The following is a 27,322-nucleotide window of genomic DNA, read 5'->3' as shown; positions in this document are numbered from 1 at the left end:
GTCAGGTTGAATCCATCTTTAGTCTTCTTTCTTTATCCCACACTTCAAATCTAGCATTGCTTCATGTGCCTGACTGCCAAGTGTGTCCAGTTTTAACTTAGAAGATAAATTATTGGACTATAACAATTGGAGTGAAATTTTGTACAGAAGTGCAGGTCCAGTGGGCAAGCCTAGGTCTCTCAGAGCTCACAAAAGGTGGAGTAGGCATTAGGTCAAGAGACAGATTTTGAATGATAACTATTCCCAGTAGTTGGATGGTCTGGAGGACGAGTCAGCATGAACCATTGTCCAAACCATCTTTTATGTCCCTTCTACGCCTTCAAAAATTGGAGAAAGCTACCCTTCCCAAGCCAGAGGGTGCTTCCATCAGCACTTCCAGATGGAGCTCCCCTGCCAACCCCGGGCCCCCATGCCTACTTTCATTCTTTTTTATGGCAAATGGTCCAACAGATGTTTCCTACAGGGTTGTGGTGCCTGGAAGATTGATTTCCTGGCCTACTGGGCCTCTAACATAGTCTCTTCAAAATTATGTCATGTGGATTAGAACCCTTACGCTTTTCTCAAAGAAACTTTACACTTGTGTGGAAGAGGATCCATGTCTATATGGAGTTACTTTGGCAATGGCTTTTATGTCTGCTTCCAAATCAAGGAGGGCAATTTCAAATCCTAGAAGACAGGCTTCAACACGATTCAGTCCCCAAAGTGCAAGATCTACATCACAAAGCAATATCATGCAGCTCGTCACTGATATTTATTACAAGGAATTCCAGCAAGCAAACTATCATTGTCTCCTGATGGAAAGTATGATGGTTTATCAAGACGATTCTGAATTCAAAGCCTGATCTTCCACCAGCGTGTGTAGCGTGCACATGTGGATAATAATGGCTAACACTGATACAGCAATTTACTCCTTAGCAGGTGCCCTTAAAAACACTTTACGTACGTTAAATAATTTAATTTAGTCCTAACAACCACCCGTATCATAGGGTGGTTGTTAGGAATAAATATGTAATTGTATACGGGGTACATAAATACATAACTGTACGTGGGGTACAATTATGATACCTATGCTAAAAGTGGGGAACTAATGCACAGAGAGGTGAAGTAACTTGCCCCAAGTCCAACAGCTAATAAGTGCTGAAGTCAGGATTTGAAAGTATCAACCTAAGGTTAACTACTTCACTACATTCCCTCTATAAGCTTTCTTCAGCCCAATTTAAACATTTATAAATCATCAATGTAAATTAAGACGAAAAGATGTTACCGGATTGCTCCAAACAAAACAATCATCATTTCTACTCCAAGCACTCATAGTTGTAAACAGTGGAGTTACATTAGTATCTATGATTGACCGATTTGTCTATCACTACAAAGACACCAAGGGTGTAAGACAAGAGCCAGCAAGGCTATTCTGGGGACTTTTGCTACTGATGCGAGAGTTGTCAAGGGCCCGAAATAATATCGTAGGAAACTCCATGATATATTCAGGAGATACACCCAGCATCTGATGCTCTGTCTCTGATTCACCACTTACCAGCAGTGGGCGCTTGGGGTGGCCACCTAACTTCTTTGTGCCTCGGTGTCTTCACCTGCAAAATGATGACAAGCGTAATATCAAGTTCTTAGAACTGCTGTGAAGATGAAGTGAAAACTCATGTGCAGAGCACTTAGTGCCAGCAGACAGCAATCACTCCATAACTGAATAGTAACACTACTATTATTATGCGGTAGATATGGCCATAAAAGGTAAAAACACGCAGAATAGCTCCCAATTTCCAACTTGAGTGACTCTGAAAAGTGACACCATTCATTGAAAATAGGAACAGAGACAGAAGTGTCAGCGTAAAAAGGCACGACTAACCATACAAGGGAAAAGAGGCCTCATTGATGGACAAGACCCTAGAAGCAGCAGAAGCGAATGGGGCCTTGAATACAGGAGGAGGGCCTGGTGCTGAGCTGAGAAGGGGTAAATGAGATAAGAGCAGGTGTAGCTTTCACCACCTCTGGGGGGTGCAGGGGGAGACGAGCACAGCTCATGTCAGAAAGCCTCCGTTTCCCCAGTGAGTGTTCTTAGGGGGACACAAGGAAATAGCCAGAATGCAAGAGAGGTCCATAAGAAAGCCCTCAGCTGTCCGCTGAACTGAGTCGAGAAGGAAGGAAACGAATGAGCTCAGGTACATACCACAGATGGATAGAGAAGGATAATTGAGGAATAAAGAACCTGGAGGCCTCAGAAGGCTGATGAGCAAGTCCAGTGAACAGCAGAATGTTAGGCAGAAGGACAGAATGCAGTCCCGGAAGAGTTTAGATTTTCTGACACGGAATCAAAGAATGAAGGGGGTTGAAAGCAGGCCAAGGTGAAGGTCAATAACCCTGATGGTTTCCAAGAAGCTGGGCTCTGAGGTGTTGGCTGCTTTGGCCGTGTGAATATTGAAACTGGCCAATCTGATGGCTCAATGTGGGCAACGAAGGATGATCGTGACCTAGGTATCCGCATCTTCAGTAATTGTAGCAGGATGACCAAAACGTAGGTGACTGCATTACAACAGAAAGGAGGGTTAAAGACGGGAAAAGCAGGGTCATGTTAACTTGGAAAGAAAGCAGTTTTTCATGAAGACGCAAGAACAATTCTGTGGAAATAACATTGAGGAGTTCAAGGAATACCAATCCCTCTCCTAGGCTTTGAGTAGCCTGGGAACTTTCGTTTCAGAGACAGCATAAAAGGAACAGATGCAGGGTAGAGCCAGGGTTTCTTTAAGAGATGGAGGGAAAGTTCTGTGAAAGGACGGTGGCATAGGATAGGAATTCATGATGGCAGTGGGCTTTCAGAGGGCACAGGTGGAAGATGAAAACAGGAAGAGTGGGGACAGAGACAGCAGGAATCAAAGGGCAGCGTGAGAATGAAAAGCAGTAGAACACTGGGGGCAGAGGGAGCCCCCTAGAGAAAGATCAGAGCGTGCGTGACAAGGTCACCCCAGCCTCATCGTGGAGAACACGGTCCGAGCCACAGGAGACGGTGACTCCAGAGATCAAGAATGCATCTGAGTATGTAGGTCCCTTACAGCTGAATAGATGAAGAGAAGAAATCGGCCAGGTTAAGGTTAATCTCACCTATGTGTCAGGTACAGTAGCTCTTCATCAAATACAGAGGGAGGGCTGAGGTCCATTGATCAATGTGCTCAAATACCCCATGACTATGATTAAGGATCAGTTAAGCTAATTTTTCAGTTCATTGCTAACATCTGGTGTCCACATTCTAGGGCAGCATCAAGAAGTCTTGGAATACTGCAGCAGGACTAACGGTCAATAAACTTAGATCACTGGCCTTGGAGTCTGAATCTGAACAAGTCAACTAGAGATAATAGGCATTGATAATAAAATCTTGGTGGAAAAGGAACAAAAAAAAAATGCATTATTTTGCCTTTTCAAATAGTTTGCATGGATACTGTTTATTTCCCCCCCTAATTTGCCATTTGACAGGGTCTAATGCATAAATAATAAATTAAGCTGTTATTAATTACTGTTTTAATTGGAAAGAATTAAAGCTTTGGCTTTGCAACTTTTTAGACTGAGAAACATTTAAATGCTCATGATTTTTGACGCAGTCTTCAATGTTAAATTTCCAGTCTTGTCTCTTTATTATTATATCAGCAAAAATTAGCCAAACCTGCACTTTCTTCCAGGAATGTTTTTTTCACAGCTCAAAAACACTTGCTCTATGTGTGGCAAAAGCTATCTGAATTAGGTAAAAATTAACTTCACTCTAGTCCTATTTAAATGTACTTATAATCATGTCCTGTACAATCAAAGAGTAGAGCCACTCTCCTTTATGGGGATCTTTTCAACAGGGTGATGTTTATCTTATCACGAGATCTGAGAATGAGGGAAGCACTGTGCCTAGAACTGGGGCTTCAATGGAACAAGTTTTTACATGATTAAAATGCATTACGTTGGGGAAAATGAACAAGCCAAAAAGAGGTCAGAGAATTTATAGTTGGCTGCCATGGTCAGAAAAGGGATCTGGTAACATTTTCTCTTTGCTTTTACCACTAAACCCCTGACAGCAGTATTTGGTGCTTTGGATTTGTAGACATGATCTCAATTTTAAACTATTCTAGAACCCATTCTGCTGATCATAAGCCTAAAGGGGTAAGCATTCTTCAAGCTTACCTAGTAATAGGAGAATTTATCTTCAGATTATTGTGGGATAGGGAAATGGAGATTTCTTCCACTCTATGACCCTGTGTGGTATACATTATGGGCCACAAGGGAGGAATCAAAGTGAATTGTATTTTTTTCCGGATGCCTTAAGACTATTATCTTTATTCTTTGAAAGGAGAAAGTACAGACAGAAATTACCAGCTACATGCAACACACACGATAACTAAATAAACTTCTCTTTTTGATTTTATAATTTAAATAGCATAAAGTTAACTGGAAAGCATGATGTGTTTCCCAAACAGCACCCTATTACCTTTATTCTTCTGCCTGACAGGAAATGAGATCGATGTCTATAATAAAAATTTTCCGCTGGAATTTTGGGGGCAGGGCTGGGGAGGTGGAAGATTTTTTTTTTGTTTAACTTGAAAGTAGGAACAATTGGAAATCTTCATGTCACGGATTGATCTAAACAATCCCGTTACACGTGAGGGATGGAGATGACTACAGAAGTTGTTCATTAAGATTCCAAGTCAATTTTTTTTAATTTAATTTATTTTTTATACAGTAGGTTCTTTTTTGAAATTTTATTTTACTTTATTTTATTTATTTTTTATACAGCAGGTTCTTATTATTTATCTATTTTATACATATTAGTGTATATATGTCAATCCCAATCTCCCAATTCATCCCACCACCACCACCCCCAAGTCACATTTTGAAATACAGATGTCGTGAGGAAAGTATATCCGTTCACCAAAAGAGGATTAGAATACACAAACGAAAGAGAGCTTGTTAGCTATATCAGCTGCCTTCTCCACAAAACTTGAGTCAAATTCTCTCTGTACTGAACCCCCCACCCCCTGATTTTCTCTCAGCTCTCCCAGCCCTGCCTTCCTGAATTCCTCTCTCCCAGGCCTTCTCTCCTTGCTCATCACCAGCCATTTATCTTGAAGACTGCATTCTCTCTTCTGCAGCGCCCCATTTTCCCACACGGGTCTTCACAAAAGTGAATTTACACTAGTCTCACCAGCCTCATGTTTCTCAAGAGTATGAGAACCGCAGCAATAGGAAAAAGAAATGTTAAAAAATTCTGTGCATTAGATATGAATACTTGAGATTTAAATACACTTAAAACACGTGTAGGGCTGCAGTCAGTCCAGTTGTCATACTTTCTCACCACTTGAGTGCTTCCGTACCCACAGGCTCAGGACCACCCAGGCTCTGCTGTCTTATTCCACGTCCCTAGGACCCGTGAGCTCAGACTGCAGGTACCAGAACGCTCATCATCCCCAAGGCAAATGAGCCAAGTCGTCTGGACACTATTCTGCATCCAGACCACAACCTCAAACAGACCATCAGGACCAAATCCATTAGGGCTCTAATTTCTCTTCATCAGTCGATTCCCATCATGTCTTTACTTCCTGGCACCTCGCCCAGACCTCTAGTCCTCACCCACTTCCCACGCATTTCTAACGCACCTTTGGGAACTGCCTTTCAAGACCCAACAATCGACACACTCTTCCTAGAGCTTTCTTTATTCTCCTTGGCTTCACTGAAATCAGTCTTCCTCTGAGGAAATCATTTTCCCTAACCCCTCCCAGCAGTTTATTCTCTCACACCTTAGTATTTGAGGAAGAGATCAGGGGAGCATTGTCTTTGCTTTCTAGGATGTTTCCATCACTCTGTTTGGGGTTCCGTACCACTTGACTCTAACATCCCCTTTCCCCTTCTCATGAATGTCATTCACCAACCTCTGGGCCATTTCTTTCCTTCACTGAAGACTTTGGAAAATGTTCATAGCCTTCACTCTACATCCAGCTGTCACCCTGAGTGGATTGGGTGTGCCCCCTTCATAGCTCATCATGCATTTCTATCATGGATCACAAACTCTTCTGTCTTTGCTACATGACTTAGCTCCTTCCACTAACAGCTTTCCTTGAATGTGGTACAGATTCATCTGGAACTGGGTGAAGTAGTGCAACAGTTTGGTTGAAAGTGTAGATTTATAGTAAGAGAAACTTTGTTTTGAATCATGACACTACCATGAGTAGTTGTTTTAATTTAGACAAACCACTTAATCTTTCTAAACCTCATTTTCCCCAACTCTAAATTGCAGAAAATATTACCTGCCTGAAATGATGAATGATTAAATGAGACTATAGTTAAAACTTCTTGACAGGTCATTTTCTCGTTCATTTCTTCAATAAACAAAAATTTGACAGCACTAGACAGGGAGTAAACAACACGCAGCAAATACAAGGCAAGCCTTCCTCTTAAAAAGCTGATAGTCTAGTGAATAATGTATGCATCCTTAATCAAATCATTTCATTAATAAATGTACAAGTAAAAAGTATCATAAGAACTCTAAAGAAAAGGAAAGGTGTGATAAATAGGCAGACGGCAAAGGGATCTGACCTAGCTTGGTTATCCACAAGGGCTTTCCTGAAGAGGAGATATTTGAGCCAAGATCTGAAGACATAATAGGAATTAACTAGATAACGAGCTTTTCTGTTTTGTTTTGTGGCAGGAGAAAGAGAGGACGTTTCAGGTAGAGGAACTAGTAAGGTGCAAAGACCTAATGTTGGAAAGGATTATCAGTAATTACATTAAATATAATGGATTAAACTCTCCAATTAAAAAGCAGAGATGGTCAGAATAAATTTTTTTAAATGATCAAACTATATGCTGTCTACAAGTAACTCACTTTAGATCCAAAGACACAAGTAAACTGAGAACAGTGGAACAGTATTGGCTTCATGGGTGGGGCTGAATTTTCTTCTCCTTGACGTGAGTTTATGATGTCCTCAAGGTGTCCAAGAAGAAATCTTGAGTACACAGTGGGGATGTGGGACTGGAGCTCATGATGGGTCAGGAGTGGATATTAAAACCTGGGAAACAAGTCTGGGTTTACGAGGCCCCAAAATGTGTATATAAAGAAGTAAAGAAAGACCAGGACTGAGTCGTAAGGAATTCTAAAGTTTAATGACCAGAAGAAGAGGACGAGAAAGTAAAGGAAAATGATGAGTGAGTGGAGATGTGGAAGGTCAGCAGGTGATACCATCACAGAAGGGACAAACACTTCAGAAGATTTGGAGACTGATCAAGGATCACATTGCTGAGAGGTCAAATAAGAGGAAGATTGGAAAACAACCCACTAAATTAGGTAAGATGAAGACCATTAATGTTTAGGACTGTGTGGACGGGGTGATAAGGAAAAGAAGCCAGCCCCCAGCAGGTTGTGGAATGATTAGGGTGGGGTGGGGGGAGAAATAAAGGATGCCAAAGACGGCTTTCTTAATAAGATTGGTTGTAATAAAGACAATGCTTGGTATGCAGTTCATGCTCAAATTAGAAAATATATGAAAGAAACCAGTGGATTTCTTTTCCTTTTCTGATGAAATAAAAGCCCAATTCTCGATTCCCTGCAGAAACATAGATCAGCATGCTCTAGAAATTAAAGCGAAGAAGAAACAATCTTCTGGAGCGCTGCTGCTCTACACACAGATCAAGCATGGTGGATCTGAGTTCTGAAACCCAAGAGCCCCAGCCCAGGCATGAGGCTGTGGAAACACCAAAGTCTGTGGGACTGGAGAGCACGTGCTCCATCAAAAAGCCCTCAAACTCAAAGTGCTCCAAAATCCTTCGCCAGTTTTCAATCCCTGGAACAGAGCTTCCCGTTGTCTGGAGACCTAGGGTCAGGACATGTGCACATCACCCCCTCTGCACTCCTCTCCTCACCTCCACCCTTCCCCCTGGTCCCCCTCCTTCCTCCCCCACCAGAAGGGTGATTGTACCCTTTTCTCCTGAACAACTGCCCTTCCCCCCTCCCTCCTTAACTCGTAACCCCTCAGTGCAATGATGTAAACTCAACAGTAAACCTAGGGGTGGTCTAATGAGGGGAAAACCCATGAAATTGGGAGTGACCCACCACCCGTGATTTTCCCAGGAGGCTTTTCATTAAAACACCTCCAAAATGCAACTTCTCTGACTCTCTTGGGAAAAATTCCTTGAGGAAATAGTTCTGATGATGGTACACAAGCAATCTGTTCTCTGGCTTTGATAAGGTCATCCTTGCATGTTTTTACAAAACCAGATGTCTTTATAGTTCTCATTTACAAACACACTTATACATAAATCGCCCCCTACAACCAGAGAAACCATCATACTTGGTTGAACTAAGCAGAAAGGGCTCAGAACAACTTGTGAATGCTGCTCTGTTGAATATTTCATCACAAAAGAAAGTGTCTGGGCCTTCACCTATATAGTAAGAGCTAAATCAAGAACTGAAGCACAGTTAATTGTCCTAGAGACACGACAATTCTCCCCCAGCCTGCCGAGACATCCCTCATGAACCTGGGGTTATACAATGAGGTCAACTGAGTCCAAAGACATCCTCTTTACGTGGCAAGTTGTTCATGGAAAAGTGAGCAAGTATGGAATGATGTGGGATGCTCAGATCTCTGGTGCCACTGAACTAAATACCGTCAGTCATTGGCAACGGCTTTTGAAAACAATCTGCGTTTTACATCTCTCTGTGTAACAAAGATCACATCACAGCCAACATATTATCAAAGCCCCAAAACAAATAAGTGTGTGGCAGCCTTGCCAGGGCCTTCTCAGGGTCATCCCTGCTGGCAGCAGAGTGGGGTGGTGAGACCCACGTCAGGCGGCCAACGCACACGTGTCCTGCTTTGTTCTCGCCTGAACCTACATCTGCACGACTTCTGGGCTAATGCTATTTATCTCTGTTGTTATTGTTAAACACAATTTGGCGGAAATGTAGAAATTCTGCAATCATTTAGTCAGTCTCTGAAATTCTTGTGAAATCCTTCCAGGATGGCAAGAAAAAAATAACATTTCTGTGCAAAGACTGAAACACCTAAATGACACATAACTGACCTTGACAGTTTCTATTGTGGAGAAAATTGTGGGAGATAATCAGGAGACCTGAGGCCTTGCCTAGACACAGGTACACGAGCCAACAAAGGATGTGAGACGCTGGAGGTCAGGAGACATTTAGGGCCAATCATCTACCTTAGCAAATGCCGTTTGAGCGATCGTTACCCTGCACTGGGTTCTGCGGGGACACACAAAGATGTGCACGGCCAGGGCCTTCGCTGAGTGGGTTACATCAGGGATGGAGGACTCAGATATAGACGCATGGGAACGGGGACGGAAAAGCAGAGACGTACCCAGGGCACCCAGGGTATAGTCCAATCTCTGACACTAACTTGTGAGCTTAGCTAAGTCTCCTTTCTTTGGGCCTCTATTCTTCACCTTTAGGGTCTTTACAACCATATTTGGCAGGAATCTCTAAATTACGCTAAACACCATGTTAAGTTTTCCCAGGGAGAGATCTGGCTCAGCAAGGCCCAGGCTTCCACATTATCCAGTCTCCTTACTCTGCCAGGGATGTTCAGTCCAGACTTGGTGTTTCCAGGGTCTAATGGTGAGCTAGGTCATGGCAGCCTTATTCAAGCACATCCCGTTTAGCGGATAAAACTGCTTTTCAAATACATCCAGTGGTTGTAACTTCTCCAAATATTGAGGTAAATGACATGTCTGTGACAAAATCTTAATAAATACCTCAGAGTGAATTCTTCCTCCAAAATGTATTGTTATTATTCCATTTGGATCTGTGGAACTACGGCGCTACTGTGAAAACCACAGCGGCAACTCTACAGGTAATGTCCCACCAGAGCTTGATGGCGGTGAGGGTACGAGTCCAAAGCCTTCATTCCGTTCCCAGGTCTGGGTCACTTAGTACAGAAAAGCATGACGTGAGCAGGAAAGAGGACCCAGGCTGATATTTTAAATGTGACTCACATGGTGTAGCTGGAAAGACACATAGTAAGTACACATTTCTAACACCACTGGCTGAAAATAAGGGACCACAATCAAATTTATTCCAGAGTCAGAGAGAAATTCCTAATAACCAAAAAATGGTTGGGGCAAAGAGCCTGTTTTCAGAAACCAGGAGAATCTGGTTGCCAGGACGGAAGCAGTCAGCCCCCCGGTTCAGAAATAGAAGAGGGACACAAGGGCTGCCCCCTGCCATGGCTGGGGGTGGGAGTGAGGCCCCAGAGAACCCCCCGTCAGCGCTTTCCTTCTATACCCATCCACGATTCAGCCTGCAGAAAGCAGCTGAAGGCACCGCCTTTGGGGAGGCGTCGTGTCTACAGTAAAACACTCCAGGCAAACACGGAGGCGGGAAGGGCCTGCACAGCAGAGCTCTAGCTTGGCCTTTACAGAAGGCGTTTGCCAACCTCTGCTTTCAGTATAGTTGGCAGAGATGTGAGTGGACATCTTTACAGAATGGGACTTGGGGGAGGGCTGGGAGGGCGAGAAGCAGGGCGGGCAAGATAAGAGGGTTAGGACCCCAGTGACAGCAAAGACAAATGTCTTCTGCTCTGTGACTTTGCCATGAATCAATGAACCCAATGTGCAAATACAGATCACCTAATCTTCTGTCCATAAGGCTTCTAATGCTTTGATCTCTGACTCACCTTCATGTAAAACATAAAATGAACACTCAGTATCTTGTAATAACCTATGATTGAAAAGAAGTTGAAAAAGAATATATATATATATATATATACACACACACACACACACACACACATGCATATGTATAACTGAATCACTTTGCTATACACTCGAAACTAACACAACGCTGTAAATCAACTATACTTCAATTTTTAAAAAGACATAAAATGAATACACTACTGTTCTAGTCTCCAAACACTGACGTCATTATTTTCTCCTCAAGCTGGTGGCCTAGGCCAGCGTCTCCATGCCAATCCCATATGGGATGGATACTCAGAAAGCTCATTTTCGTGCTTCTCTTTCAATTTCAGGTTATGCTTAACTCAGAGAAAGTGTGTATGACTAACCCCTGCAAATCATCCAGGGGAAAAACTATTTGTATGTTTGTTTTCCTCTTCAGTTGAAAGAAAGGTCACCGACAATTCTTTTCCAACATGAGCGTGCTTGTTTCAAATAATCAGGCCATGTTCAAAAAATGATTTTGAGACAAATAAAATATTTAAGCCATAAGGTTGGAATGTAAAACAATATCAGCAAGATAAAAGAAAATGCCTGTTTATATAGAAAACAGACTTGATATTTTCAGTGAGGAAAAGACAACAGCATTCAAGAGGATTTTAATATGCCTCCAAAGGCATGGACCCAAAAAAGTGTGTGTTTTCATGCTTTCATGCCCTCGTCAACATCCCAGAACCAGGCTCCCAGAGGTCACAGGATCTGATTAAGTGGAAGCAGAGAAAGGAAAAAGGTCACCTACAGAGTTCATGCAAAGTTACTGATGCTGAACAGAGAGGGCTTGTTATAAGGGCTGCCCAGTCTGGGTTCTTTCTAGGTGCTTAATTTGGAGCCTCAAAATCTACCGGCCTCATGAAAATCACCGCATGCTTGAGAACTCTGCAGCAGGAATCACAGATGCAAACTAGCACAGGAGTCCAGAAAGTGGCACCGGCAGTGGAGAAATGAGGATACTGCTTTGGGCGTCGGTACCACAACTCGACGTTCAGAAATCACCGTGGCGAGTCAGCTGAGCTCACATCAGCCTAAGCGTTTCTAGCCATCATGTAGAGCAGTAACGTTAAAACGTTATCTTTTTCAAATAAAATCTTATCAAGAACAACATGCACTGATTGACTGATTGATTCTAACAAATATTTACTGAGCATCTCCTCCCCCAGGGAAGTAGGACGGCACATCACAAGAGTTCCTGCCCTTTGGGAATTTATACCCAAACAGAAAAGTGAGCTATTGTGAACTCAAGTGAGCTAGGAAATCTCCACGACAGACCTGAAGTGTATAAATATATTTGTACAAAACTTGGGCTCCGTGTCACACTCTAAATGCTGGACCACTGCTTAAAAAAGAAAAAAAAAAGAAAAGAAAACCCTCACATCTAACACGGGAGAACATGTTCTCAATATTTACTGAATAAATAAATACACATGCATTTCTTCCAAAAATATAGACTTTAAGATTCACAGCTGACCTAGCAACAGGAAGGAGCTGAGCAGAACCAGTGAGTTAGCTATGGTGCAGGGCACTTTGGAAGTTTCTCCACACGGATGGTATTTCCTTTACAATTCACTCTGGCTTAAGCTTAAAAGCCTACTGTGTTTTTAAAATGTTCACGACAGTCAGTGGAGGTGTTGGAGTGAATTCAAACCCTAACATTCCATTGCTTTGCGAGCGTCTGACATTCCACGACTTTCGTGAGCTATACTCCTGGTTTCCGCCATCCAAGTAGGCAAGACAGATTTTTATTTGCCTTCATCTGGACAATGCGTGTGCTTTCAAATTGCCATGCCTCTCCCGCTGCTCGTGAACCGTGGAGTGACTGCAAACTCAAGCAGGACCTCGATTCACAGAAGAGCTGCTGTGCTGCTGGCTGGAAAGGAGCGAAAGCTCCCAAGAAAAATCAGAGGGCAAACTGGGTGGTTTTGAAACTCAACAGGCCTTCTTACTACAAACTCCTTGGGAAAGGGAAGGGGCTAGGCCAGTGGAGAACCAGCCAAAGGGCAGAAACTAGGCAGGAGGAGAAGGTGGGACTCAAATCTATTAAATTTCACTAGATCAGTATACAGAAAGCGAACCTAGCCACCACTGGCATTGCTCAAATTCCATTTTGAGACTTAGTCATTAATAGTTAGCATTTTTTGTGATTATTTTATAGACATGATGTCATCGTGTCAGTGTTTTACTAATCACGGATGACACACTTGCCAGAGACCCAAGTTATAATGTAGTGATGTTATAAGTGGAAAACGTTGCAGTTGTGGGGAGAGGGAAGGAGTTCAGGTTAAGTTCAAGGCGTTTGGCTTGGATTTTCTGGGTGAACCAAATCTAGACTTCTCAGGGGGTTCTACGTCTTAGAACCACATTTACAAACTCAACATTTTATTGTTTTAAAAATACCCATAAAATGTAAAGCTTCTGAAATGGGGATCTTGGGGAAAATGAATAAAATCCCAGACATTCCAGCAAAAACAGCCTTCTTCTTTTTGACAACTCCAGGTTCAGACATTCCTTAGGTTTATAACCACAGAGCAGACCAAGCTGACAGAGGAACCCGCAGGCCCCTGTCCTTCTGCGCAGTGTCCCAGCCACAGCTGCTCCAACAGATGTGCCCCACCCCTGGGGTGATGGATGTGTCCTCTGCCAGGGAGACCCGGGCGGACGCAGATATTCCTCCATGCGGGCGCGACATGCGCTGTGATCCGCGGCTGCCAGGGGGGGCATGATGAATGGGGACAGACTCGTGAACGTCCTTGGCCGGGCCAGAAGAGGGGACCTGGGGTCTGTAAACCTCAGGGCCGCGGTATGGATTTTTGCTTAATTGTTGCTGTTCTTTCCTTCATCCAAAACCTCAGTTCTGCTGTCAGTGTATCATCTCTTCACCTTATTTCATCTCTGCCTCTGCGGACCTGGTCAGGAGCTTGATCGAAGGCAGATATCTCCTCCTCTCTGCTGGGAAAGCAGCTCAGAAGCACTCTTCTGCACCTTTCCAAACGGGACTTCTCTAAATTAAATGTGGAACGGCAGGGAACCTAGCCGAAAGTTATGGGCTCTGAAGAAAAGCAGACACCTTGCACGGCTGCAGGAAAAAGACCCACAAACTCATCTAGCAAGACTCTTCGTTTCCTCCACTTTTCCCCAGTCGTGGCATTGGGGATCGCAAGAGTAATTATACTGGAAGCGCTCTGAATTCTTCAGCAGAAAAGGGCAGCATAGATGTGAGAGTATCACAGTATCCATCACAGTACTGATGGGTGAGGGGCGGAGAGGGAGGCTGCTCTGATTGAATGTCTTCTTTGCTAGGGACACGCCTGTGTAGTAATTACTCACAGAAATTCTCTGAGGTAAGAAAACTCCGAGTACAGAGACTTGTGCCTCAAGCAATCCCTCCTTTCAGATGTAATAGTGATAGCAGGTGCGTGGCACGATGTTGGGTGTGATGAGCTCTGGGAAACAGAATTATTCAAAACCCCTGAGCCTGGTGATCATACTACCAGCGGAATCCACTGTGAAGAGTTATAAAAATACACAGTGAAAAGCCTCCGAGAACTAACTAAGCAGAGTGGATAGGAACAAGTCTACTTATTCCTCCAAATTCACATAGCTGGGAAGAAAAACACGTTTGATAAATCGCAGACATTTCTAAAACAAAGAAGCCAAGATATGATTCCGAAAAGTAATGAGGCAATTGGAAAATACTAGTTAAAGGGACGATGTATGTTCTTTTTGATTAAAAAAACAACAACAACATAAATCCCACTCTTCTAAAGAATCTCTGAAATGGAAAAGGAATTTGAATGAGCGATGAATGTGCTACTTCAGAATGTATTATTTTCCCGCTGAAAAGCACAGAAGTGGGATGGGCACGGGACTTGTTAAAAAGTCACAGAGGAGCATAAATGCGATGATTGTGCAAAAGTACTGAATCTTCATCTTGCCGTTCCTTCTCCATGACCCAAGGTGGGTTTTGTAGAATTGGAGTTTATCTCTCCTTGTCTCCGGTAGCTTCTTACCAATGAGTTTACTTTCTGAGCAGAGCTTTTCTTCATTTTCTCTCTCCGGCACGTGTTTCTGGAGAGTCCCAGGGTGAGGCGAGCAGGGCCATGACCTGCAGCCCAGATTTAAGTCGTGCCAATAAACTCGGGAATCAGATACATCATCTTTTAATGTGATATTTTTAAAACTCAAAATTGCCATAAAAATTCATCATGGACAAAAGATCCAAATGTTGAACAAAGACGCCTGCTTTCTCCACCCGTGTCCGGCCAGAAGCGGGCTCACTCCCTCATCTCACTCAGGCCCTGCTTGTGAAGAACGTTCTTGCAGGTCGGTTGGTCGGGACAAACCAGTCCTATTCACCTCGAGACACGGTTCCTGCTTCTTGTCCTACACGAACACCTATGCACTGAGGAGCTGGAAGGAGGGAGGGAAGAGATGGAAGAATATTTACAATATCTGTTCTAAGGAACAGTTCACTTTACTGGCGTTATTTCCCAGTCTCCCTTCCATACCCATCATAAGATGTTAAATGACAACAATCCAATAAAGACGTCGGTCCCCGTCAGGCGAGAGCCCAGCTGGTGCCGGAGGGTGTGTTAATGACAGTGACCGCTGAGCAAGGAGGGCTCTTCTCCTGCCTAGTGTCCTTCTCTGTGGGTCACTCACTGGACAGTCTTGGTGCTGACGGGCCCTCGGCGTGATGCACACTCCCTCTGAGAGAAATGAACTTGCACTTGGGACATTTCAAAATCAGGACGTGGAGAAGATGTTAGTGTGCAGAGATCAGCATATTCATAAATGGCTTTGGAAAACTTCCTGTCTGATGATGTTGGGAACACTGATAGGCTTTACTTTCAACCGTTTTAATTTCTCGGGTGTCCACAGCTCAGCACCATGAAGTTACAGGCAGGACAACTGTCAGTGAAAGGAGGGCGCCCAGGATGACAGTCCCACGGGGTGGAGGTAAAGCAGGAGCCAAGCCGTGGCAGCATCTGGAAACACCCCTCGGCTCCCAGGTCCACGGTACATCTCCAGCTTTGTGCACGGCCTGTGTCATGAGCTCTCAAAAGTTCGTTCAGACAAAGGATCGGTTTTCAAACACCGTGTACCTTTGAGCCATGTGTAGCAAATGCCAGCTCGGAAAGCAGGGACCTGCAGGAGATGCGTCCTGCTCTCAGAGGCGGATGAAGGGACTGAGGGGAACAGTCTTACACCCGAGCTGCTCTTCCAAGAAGCATGCTAGTTCCGGACAATCATCGGAAGGTGTCTTTGCCTGTGGGTCCAATGGCCTCACGGTGAAAGGTAATGACACCCATGGCTGCATTTTCTTCTCTGGTGCACAGCTCTGGATGAGTCTAGGAAAAGGCATATTTTGGAAGGTGTTGGCAGAAAACGTCAGTGATGGTGGGAAAGCTCACCGTCCCACCCAGGCTGCCCCTCCTCCCTAGTGATCCACACTCCATCGATGAGCACCTCACATACAAAGTCTTAGAATTCTCATTATACTAATCATCAGTGGACACATTATTTCAACTCTGAGTATTTCTCCTCTTTTTTAAAAACAAAGACTCTTGTAACATTTTGCCTAAGCACAACTGACCTAACAATGTGAGATTGCACTGCTCATGTCTTTCTTTGCCACTAGTTACTCCCAGATATGTGAGTGAGTCACAGCTCCTGAAAGAGGCTGGACTTATAACTTGTTCCAGCCCAAATGTAGAAAAACAAGCCGGCTATAGAAACCACCACATGGGCATGGTATGTTCAAGAAAGTGAGTAACCAAGAACAAAGGAGGAAAGGGTCAAAACACATTTTGAAAATGTTTTATCTCACTATGTAAACAAAGATATTCCAGTTGGGGAAGAAACTTATTTTTGCACTTGTAAAATTAGAAGTTGTACTTTAAAGATGTTGTTGAATGCTGATGGGTGTGTGATGAAATAAGAATCTTATTTACAGGTCGCTGAGATGATATTTTTCACAAACTTTTGAAAACAGTTTAAAAATAGATATCAATAGGGGCGTCCCTGGTGGCGCAGCAGTTGAGAGTCTGCCTGCCAATGCAGGGGACACGGGTTCGAGCCCTGGTCTGGGAAGATCCCACATGCCGCGGAGCGACTAGGCCTGTGAGCCACAACTACTGAGCCTGCGCGTCTGGAGCTTGTGCTCTGCAACAAGAGAGGCCGCGACAGTGAGAGGCCCGCGCACCGCGATGAAGAGTGGCCCCCGCTCGCCGCAACTAGAGAAAGCCCTTGCACGGAAACGAAGGCCCAACACAGCCAAAAATAAATAAATTAATTAATTAAAAAAAAAAAGAAATTTATTTAAAAAAATAGATATCAATAAACTTAAATTTTCCTTACCTGTTTAAAATTGGGGGGAATATAAGAGTATAATCTGAAATCAAAATCTGAATTTACAACATATATAATATTCAGATCACAAATAACCTAAAATATAAAAGAGCTTTATGTAAATAAGGGGGAAGTGGAAATCTATGTTCAATATTGACCAAGTAGTTAAGTAAATTATATCACCTCCTACATGGAATAATATTTTCATTAATTTTAAAAACTGTGAAAATTTATGTACAAATTTATTTGCCATCAGTACAGAAAACTCAATCAGCAATATAATCATAATGATTGTTAAATATGCAAAAGAAACCTGTTAAGAAATAACATCAAAATATTTACAGTTGTTCTCCTTGGGTGGTGAAAATATAGCGAGTGTTTCTGCTTCTCACGGTTGTAATAATTGGGGAAAATTAAGTTTTTTAAAAATGGCAAGAAAACACAGAAATTTGCAGTCCTCACAACTACTAGAATAGAAGCGAAATACTTTTGTATTAGCTTAGTGCAAATATTTAAATAAAAGTATTACCCCTGGGCTTCCCTGGCGGCGCAGTGGTTGAGAATCTGCCTGCCAATGCAGGGGACACGGGTTCGAGCCCTCGTCTGGGAAGATCCCACATGCCGCGGAGCAACTAGGCCCATAAGCCACAATTACTGAGCCTGCACGTCTGGAGCCTGTGCTCCGCAACAAGAGAGGCCGCGATAGTGAGAGGCCCGCGCACCGCGATGAAGAGTGGCCCCCGCTCTCCACAACTGGAGAAAGCCCTCGCACAGAAACGAAGACCCAACACAGCCATAAATAAATAAATAAATAAATAAAGTACTTTAGAAAAAAAAAATATTACCCCTATTTTATATCTTTTCTTGAAATGTTGATTAATAAAGTATATGGTGAGACTGACAACCAATTTCACACTAGTCTTTAGATTCCTGCTAAGATTTCAAAAACACAACTTTAGCACCACCGACTCCCTCTAAGGAAACAAAGCAAACACCTGACGGAGCATCAGGTGCTCTTTAGGGCTCCCCCAGGACAAGCTCCAGCTGCCTCTGGGGAGCCCCAGGCCTTTGAACGCCTGAGATAAACTCTGTTTGGAATTGGGATCATGCCATATCCGCTGGAATGGAATCCTATAGCGTCTCATCCACTCAGCACATGTGTGTTTGTCATCGATGGGGGTGATAAGGTGGGAACCAGGTGGGCGACCCGTCACACACGTCGTGGCCCCTCCTCTCGAGGAGACGTGCGTCCGCTCCCTGAGGTCTCTGGCCTCTGCTCTCTTGGTTCTCTCTCTCTCTGTCTCCTTATCACAGACTCCTTTAAGGCTTCTCCCAGGCAGCTCACTAAATCCTCTTTTTCTAGCTCAAGAAGGCTTCAAAGTGTGGCCACAGCAGTCTTCCAAACTTACTTTGTAGTTAAGTCCTTGTTATGTGGTATTTTTTAAGACAGCATGTTATAAGTTTATGTCTATGTATAAAATTAGTTTAAAGATCTGGAATGGATTTGCTAACATCCGAATTTACATATCAGTGCTTATTTTTAGTTGCTGCTAAATCGAGCCTCACCGTCTTAATCTAATTCTGGTCCCACATGCCCTTTTCTGCATAAAGACATACCAGGTGCTGGGTTCCACGTTCTGGGAGCCAAGACCAGGCCGTGTCGTCCTCCCGGAATTTAGCTCTGTCTCAGCAAGTTAGAGACAGTCATCTATTCATTCATCAAACACTTGTTGGAGACCTCAGAGGGGGCGCTCTGGGAACCGGGGACACAGAGGGAATGGACAGTGTGCTCTTGCGGGGCTTGTATTCTCACGAATGGAGACTGGTACACAGAAGACGAGGCAGCAAGTGGGGCAGATGCTTCTCAGGGCTGTGCCAAGGTGTAAGGTCGGGAGATGGGAGAGCGGCTGGCCAGCTCCCCTGCAGTGGACAAACGTCTGGGCGGTGGTGACACTGACCGTGGGATGAGACGAGGAGCCCCACCCATGCAGCTTGCTGTGAAGACAGAGCGGGGAGTTGGCACAAAGTCCTCACGATGAGAAGGAGCTTGGAGCATCAGAGAAACGGAAACGAAGCCCTGATGCCCAGAACTTAGCGGGGAAAGAGGAAAGCGGTGTGAGGTACGTCAGGGGGAGGCAAGAGGTCGCTCATGTGCAGCTTTGCGGTGACGCGGTCAGGGCACCCGAAACGTCTCTTCCAACATTACCTGGTTATCGGAGCTTGAGAAATTGGGCTACCCTTTATGAGATTCGCTTTTCCCATCTTGAAAGTAATATCTATCTCACAGAATTTTACAGGTTCAACGATACAAGATATATGAAAGGCTCACACAGTCCTTTACATTTACTAGAAGTTGAGTCAAGTTAAATGTGAAATTTTTTCTCATGACAATAAAAGAATCCCTAGCAGCTATAAGGTAAGCTGAATAGGATGATGAAAGTATAAGAAAAGAATAGTAAAATATGCCTTCAACAAAGATGAACAACATAACCTTGAAAACTGTAAGAAGTGATAAAAATAGGGCAAGAGGTAGACTGTCGGACTTGGAACACTAGGAAATGGGGTGAGAGAATTTCTTTCCTCCTTTTAAAATGAGAGCAAAAGGCAATAAACCGAAAGAGCACTTGCGTGCACAATGCAGAAAAGAAAACATTCATTTTTTTTTCACTGCCCGTCTGCAGAATGACCCGTGACAAAAAGTTCAAGTCCTTTGTGACTATAAACCATATTTGTATGTTAATATATTCATCTCTGAAAACTCTATTGTGTGAACAAATGAGTTCTTACATGAGCTGTGAATACAAACATGAATTATATAAATCAGGCAGCGTCCACATTTCCACTCCCTCTTTTGCACAGGGGAGGAAACAGTCCTCAAGCGAGTCGCAGGGAATAGTTGGGCTTCAGCCTGTGTTTGTCTCACTTGCCAGGACTTCATGTGTCAGTGAAGAAAGGCACTTCCCCAGGAAAGCCAGATGGCCCCTGAGCGCCCCGCGCCAGGCCAGCCCAGGAGCTCTCAGAGCTGTGGGCCCTAAGATTCTCTTTCCAGGAGCCTTTTTACAGGAACATAAAGGGTTTCTCCTGCATTGTCAGGAGAAGGGCTGTAGTATCTTAGAGCCTGGAGGCCCATGGCCACGTGGCCACTGAGGAGGGGACCTGGCGGGGATGGGGGCGGGCAGCCTCTGCAGCCAGTCTGCAGGGTGGAGGCCCTCACCGTGCACATAGCACTTTGGGGGCCGTTTAGCTCCCCCAAAACTGTGCTGTCCCCCTAAGAGTGGTCCCCATGTGTATCTCAGTGTTGAGAGCATGAACCCCCTGCCCACAATCTACCTGGTTTTTCTGCTCATTACCCCTGTGTCCTTGAGCAAATTATGATGTTACATTATGGAGGTAATACTAGTGCCCGCCTGCGGAAATGCAGATTCCCGGCTCAGAACAGTCACTGCAGCCCACCTCCCTGTGTGAGTCAGGGTGCTGACACAAGCCTTGAGTTTGGGTTTGGCTCCGTGACTTTTTTTCCCAACGAGACGTTATACCCGGGATGAGTGACTAAAGGCTGGAAACTTCCTCTGCAGCTGGGCTCCCCGTCCTGCACGTCTGCCATCACCCAGGGAATAATGTGGCAGGGCTGACCTATTCGACCAGGATGAGGAGGAGAGACAGGGAAGCAGAGGCAGGAGACCCCGGCTGAGCTCAAGCCAGAGCAGCATGTTCTCAGACACACCAGCAAGCCAGCCAGGGACAGCCTGCCTGAAACACAGGGAGTGACGAAGAGCTTGCTGTCTCGTGCTCACGAGGTTCAGGGGTGCTTGTTACACAGCATGATTTCGGCCGTAGTTAACTGTCCTATAACGATAACTAACTTATGCCGTGATATCTAAAGCACAGAGAGCAATGCCTGGCATACCTCACGCACTTCGTAAGAATTTGCTACTATAGTGCCTCCAAGGATGCTAGTTCTGCTAAGACAACCTGAGACTCATCTTTTGCTGGTGTTCAGGTCCACTGCTGCTTCCCTGGTGTCTGTACAGCCCATCACCTCCGGACTTCCCAACACTGCTTCCTTCCTCATCTCGTATCACACACTCATGTCCCTAGTCACCGCACATCCCTTAAGCAACACGGCGCACCACGCATTTCTAGCTCCTTCATTCCTGTCCCTCTATTCTTATTTCTCTACCCACTCGCACAAGAGCAGGGAGGCCAACGACTTCCCGGGACTCAGGCTGCAGGCAAGGTCTAATCCAGCGGAGTCCAACGCGCCCTGTCACCATTGGTGATTATCTCTCGTCTCTCGGCCTTGGCTTTCTCATTTGCAAAATGAGGAGTTCGGTTAGGTCTTCACTGAGAACTCTTCCTCCATTTACACGAAATAAGACAGAGGCGCAGAACCAGGTTTTTCGGAACCTGTAAACGGTGAGGCTTTGTTTCTGTGCTTACTTAAAACGTAACAGGGCCAACACATCAACATGTTTTTAAAACTTCTTAACAAGATTTTACTGAAAACATGGTTGTTATTGGCAAAATGAGAAATTTTTTTTTCAATTTGATTCTTCTGATTCCAGAATATTTTCTTTGAAATGTCTCATAATACACCATCTGGGTTATTTTGTGACACACAAATGTAAATTATGCCTAATATTATGGCAGTAGAAATTCCCCATTAACTTTGATGGTTGTCGACTTAATATTTAATGCATTCACAATCATTGGCATCACATGTCATGCTGATGGCCTTTTCAAGCCACCTTGAAATTAGAAATATCATTATTTAGATTTTTCTTCTATGCTACTATAATTATAAATCACATTTTAAAAAATGCATAGTTTGATAACTTATAAATAACTGTATTTTACACAATTGAGGTGAATTTGTTGAAAATAAGAGAAACACAAGAAAACTGTCAAAATATCTCATATTTTACACATATTCAGACAGGGAGAGAGAGAAGCTATTACATCCAATTCATCCAGTCGAGGTTACCATGATCAAAGTTTGGAGGATAACATTTCAGGCTTTTTCTGTTTAATATGCACATATACAGACAGGTATACACAATTTATTTTATAAACACAGCATCATTTTGCTATGTAACTTGCTTTTTGCACTAAAAATATCATGAAACATTTGCATGGTCCTTTTTAATGGCTACATAATAATATGTTGTATGGATATACTGTAACAGCTTAGAAATCATTCTATTCTTATTTAGATTGTTTCCATTTGTCCTTACAAACGGTATGGAATGGACACCCTGTGTATCATTATACACGTGAGTAAGCATTCTGCAGGTCACTGTCAAGAACTGAAATTGCTGAATAATAGCATTTGTTCATTGTTTGTTTTGTTAAATACGTCCTGATAACCTTCCAATAAAAGCTGGGCCAAAATTCAGCCCCACCAGCACTGTCATATTCGCTGTTTCTCCACACCCTTGACAAGCTGGGCTGTTACATCTTGTTTATTTTTTGTTTGTTTGGGAAATGTGGGATATAAAAATGATACTGTTTTAATTTGCTTCTGTCTAATTATAGTTACTGTTTTTATGCCTTACTTTGTATTCTTTTCTTTTATGAATTAGTTACTTGTTCATATCTTGTCACCTTTTTTCTACTGAGTCGTTTATCTTTCTCGTTGATTTTTAGTAGCTTTGTGTGTATTCGGGATATGAATCATATGTCTAGTCTGGTTCCAAATATTTTCTTCTAGAATGCCTCCTAAGTTTTAATGTTATTTTGGATGTTTTCCCCAACCGTAAGTTTATATGTATGATGTTGATAGATCTGTCTTTTCCTTGAAGTCTTCTGAATTTTAACTCTTTCTCCGGAAGGCTTTCTCTAGCCCCCAATCACAAATGTTTTCCTTTTATTTTCTTCCGTCATATTTGGAAAATCAAATGAATTCAATGGCCACTTGTACTACTCCCAACTCAAAGACCCAGGAGACCTAGAAACGTCATTTCTGGATTCTGTTTTAACAACAGTCCCTCGGCATACAACCTCCTATTCCCAAACCGACGAAGTACTGGGAGGTTTAGAGGTACTTCTCCGTCGGATCCTCCATTTGGTGGAGTCCACACATGTCTTTTGGAATCTACTTAGGGCCGCAGGCCTCCTCTCTGGGGGGCACTTGACCAGCCTCCATGTTGCTGAGGACGGACCAAACGACTTGGCTAGAGGACCCGGCCCTGTGGGTTGATAGATCCTGGCACGCAGTACCAAGGTCAAGGATGGAATCTCTCTCCACATTAGACCTCAGAGATTGTTATCACCCTGTCATCAGTACCAGCCTCCCACACACACACTCTGCCTGACAATGCAAAGCAGAGGTGATGTCGGGGCCAAATTACACAGCAAAGGTGGAATAACTGACCTCATGTAGATGGGGCCCAAGTGTCTTAATTCAGAGAGCAATGGTCGTTCCATTCTAAAAATATATCTGCATTTGCATCTCCTTTCAGCAATAGGAGAATCACTACTGTTTTTTGTTTTTTATTTTCTTAACAAGTGGGAGTTGACATGTGCAATATTGTATGTTTTCTGGTGAATTTTCTCTCGGATGACTCATAGGTACCTTCAAATAATATGAATAACATGCTGTATTTTTTTTTTTTTCTCTTTTGTGTGTCTTTCCCCCCTTAGCAATTACTCAGCACCATACACTATTGTTAGCAAGCTGGTCAAGTTTCAGAGTCTCAGTTCAGGTCTGAGACAGATTTCAAGCCCCCTCCGATTGGCTGCAGCTGCCCAAAGGGGGCCTTGTTGCTATTCTGGGGCAGTCTTTGGTGTTTCCTCTTCAACCCTCATTATCTGGAAAATTTCTAAATAAGTTCTATAAATGGAAGTTTCAGCTGCTTTTACCAAGAGTGACTCGGATTATAAGGTTTTAAGGTCATAAATTTTTATTTGGAACTAACTCATACTATAGGAGTTGGATTCGACCATCATATATCGCCGATTTAAAAAGACAAGAAGAAATTTTCAACATTCTGCCTTCTGGACGTTATTACATATTGGCATATACATATAGGAATAAGTTTAGGAAGATGTGAAAAGCACAGAGCTAGGGAAATAGGACAAACAATTATAGCAGGAGTATAGGACAACCAATTGTAGAAAGAGTAGAGGCTGGAGCTGGTCGATGACAAACTCTGGGTGAAACCATCTGAGGTCAGCAACAGGTAACGGCTGAAAAACGGAATTTGGGACTGGCATCACTTTTTGGTGCTTTCCAATTTAGGAACTGAATTTCAGGGCTACTGGTCCAATCCATGTTTGGAGACAAGGAAAGTATTGTGGAATGCCAGCTAAATAATCAGGGAAGGGACTTGGCAGGTAAGGGATGGGAGGGGACTGACTTAAGGAAGACAAGCTAGGACAAGGTTTACTTAGCACCAGAGTTTATAAAATTTTTCACAGCAATATTATCTTTGATCTTATCGCTATGAGGCAGGGGTTATTACTCTCTACATACGAGGAAATCGAACCTCAACGAGATTAAACCAACTTTCCCCCAAAGCATACAGCTAGTAAACGGTAGAGTTGAGACTCAAAACCCTGGTGTCTGAATTGTCTCTCTGTTTGTGCTCACTCTTTCATCCTACCTATTAGAAAATATCTTAAGGCCAGATTATGTCATGGTCATCTATAGTCTAGTACCTGTTGCAGCGTGAGGGGCAGGCAACAAAAATCATCCTTCCCTCCGTCCACACACACATTTGAGAACGAAGTGAGTCAAACAAATGGAGACTAAAATATAACCTTCCCTTCTGATAAAATGTAGGTTAATGAGCATGACTTTCATCTGTTGGCCAAGTGAGCTGGTTGATATTATTCCTCTGGATTGAATTTGCCCAGAGTCACAGCCATGGAGAATCAGAGTCGTTCTCAAAAGGTGAAAAGAGCAAAGAGAGAAAACAGGAAAAAAATCCAGTCAGGCAAGCTGGTTAAGTCACTTCACATGAGCAGGAGAGACAGAGGTCAGTAATTATTCAAATTCGAGTCCCTCCCAGCGGAAACACACAGCGTATGAGGTCCTCTTCCCACTAGAGTGTCTGGTTCTTAATCAGCACTTGGTCACAGTTTGTTGGATAAACAACAAATAGATGGGTGACGCCCACTTACTACTTATGACCAGTTGACAACACACTATGCTGACCTCAAATTTCTTGATTTTATCCTGATATTCCTGAGGCTTCTAACCTTTTAATTGCCTATTCTTTAATTTTGAAAGTTCATTATTTTGCAGCTTTGTTCACATAATCAGGAATAAGAAAATAATGAGAGAGCATGGATAACACATTACATCGGCCTTTAGAATGAAAAATTGAAATGGCCAATGATTTGAGGCCAGGCTGTTATGAAAAAATAACCACCACTTCTGTTGTCTTGTTCACAAAGTGTGTTTTACTCTTGACATCCCATTCAACTCACACGGTCATTTGGGGAATTTGTTATTATAAAATAGTCTTTACAAATAAATGAGGGAATCTGGCCCTTGAGTGGTTAGGAGACCTGGACAACCATTAGTTAATGGAGAATTCTGGAACACTGAACTATGCTGTATGGTACATAACCTGGTATGATCCAATCAGGAGACATTTACCAAGGTTTCCATAAAAGCAACTGCTCAGCCTGTACACTGCTGCTCTGGCAAGATGAACATGACTCAGTGCCTTCCCCGTACCCTGTGCCTTTAGGACCTGCTGGCTGGCTTTACACGCCCGTCTCAACTAGTAGGAAAGGATGGGAGGGTTCTGCCTGGACAGAATCTTGATAAAGATAAAGGCAAGCGGGGCAGAAGAGGAAGTACAAACCCAGAGGTCTAGGGAAGGAGGTGACAGTGTAGAAGTGTTACCCCTACTGCTGGGGAGTAGAGCTCAGCGTGTGGAGGGATGGATGAGAGGAAGGGACCACCCTGATGAGAATGTTTCCCCCCTCCCCTCCACCTTGGGAGAGTGAAATTGGGAGCTAAAGAATAGGAGGACCAAGGGAAAGCGAATGAGCTTTCAAGGACTGTTTAACCCTAAGGAATTTGAAGACAGCACGAGGGAAGACTGGAATTTCCATCCAGCCTATCACGCGGCTCCAGGACCGACTGATGCTGTCCCCGCTCTACCAGCCCTGCACGGTCCCTCCCTCCAACTGTCAGGCCCATTTATTGAGTTCCCAGGTCAAAGGTCACACTCCCCACTATTTCATCTTCCTCTTATTTTGTAACGTCCTTCCCACACACATCCTTGTCTCTTTCCTTTAGTTAGCATGGGCTCTGCTCTCTGAAGCATGACTTTTATCTTCCCGTGGTTGGCCACGTGTGTTCAAGAACACCCTTAGTTTTGTCCTCCAGGCTCAAGCCTGGAACCAGGAGCATCTCTTCCTCTGAGAACCCTGCAGGAAGTTCTCCAACTCTGACCGGAAACCACATCATGCCTCCTGCCTCACGACCATATCAAAATATTTCTTCTCATATACTTCATATTAACGACAGTCCTTCCAAACATTGCATTTCTCTCCTTTTTCTAGAAAATGTCTTTAGATAGCTGATTATAGGGCAAAAAGTGGGAATAATTCCATCACAATTACCTTGCCTCCTACTTATGTGTGCAAATAATGTTGTGGTGACAGCTTTCATAAGCTCATGGATAAAATTTTTCTACTTTTTGTTTCATACAAGAAATGTCAACATGTTTATTCAAAATGGTGGATTTTAATAAAATATTGCTTCACATCAGATTATTCTGGTAAGTTTTTAGGTAATCACCTTAAAAATAAAATATTAGGAAACTTGAACAAAGGATCATAACCTATCCCAATACATGTGGAAATATAGTTTATTATAATTAACCAGACTGATTTGAAGCCATGTGAAGAAGAGTAATTATTTTTAACTTGTAACTGCAGTAATGATTTACCAATTAACTTACCATAATATTTTATTTATTGTGCTACTTAGAGACAGTTTCAAAGCCCTGACTCTGAGTAAAAAGAAAACTCCATGGTTCCATCCTCTATTCTGGGAAAGGAGGAACTCAGGTGTGTTTGATTGAAAAGCACTAGAAGCTGGAAATGTCCATTTCACATTAAGCCAGTTGACCATATCTGTCACTTCCGACAGTTGTTCACAGCTCTGCCTTCCAAGAACAAAGCTGAACAGCCTATTATATGTTCAACACGACGGAACTTCAGATACTTAAAAGGCAGCAACGATCCCACTGTGAGACTTCTCTTATCCTGGCTGAACAGCCCCCATTTT

General features: G+C 43.4%; 1 long non-coding RNA gene across 2 annotated transcripts in view; it reads right to left on the bottom strand.

The window, feature by feature from the left end:
- Positions 1 to 1,534: 1,534 nt before the first annotated feature.
- LOC118884446 overlaps positions 1,535 to 27,322 on the bottom strand; it is a 210,604-nt gene continuing 184,816 nt past the window's right edge. For both annotated transcript variants that reach the window (XR_005017287.1, XR_005017288.1), the window contains one exon: positions 1,535 to 1,589. This is a non-coding gene — a long non-coding RNA (uncharacterized LOC118884446). The remainder of the gene's footprint in view (positions 1,590 to 27,322) is intronic.

The sequence above is a fragment of the Balaenoptera musculus genome, chromosome 18, assembly GCF_009873245.2.
Source record: "Balaenoptera musculus isolate JJ_BM4_2016_0621 chromosome 18, mBalMus1.pri.v3, whole genome shotgun sequence".
Classification (NCBI taxonomy): Eukaryota; Metazoa; Chordata; class Mammalia; order Artiodactyla; family Balaenopteridae; genus Balaenoptera; species Balaenoptera musculus.
This window is presented reverse-complemented; position numbering and strand designations above follow the sequence as displayed.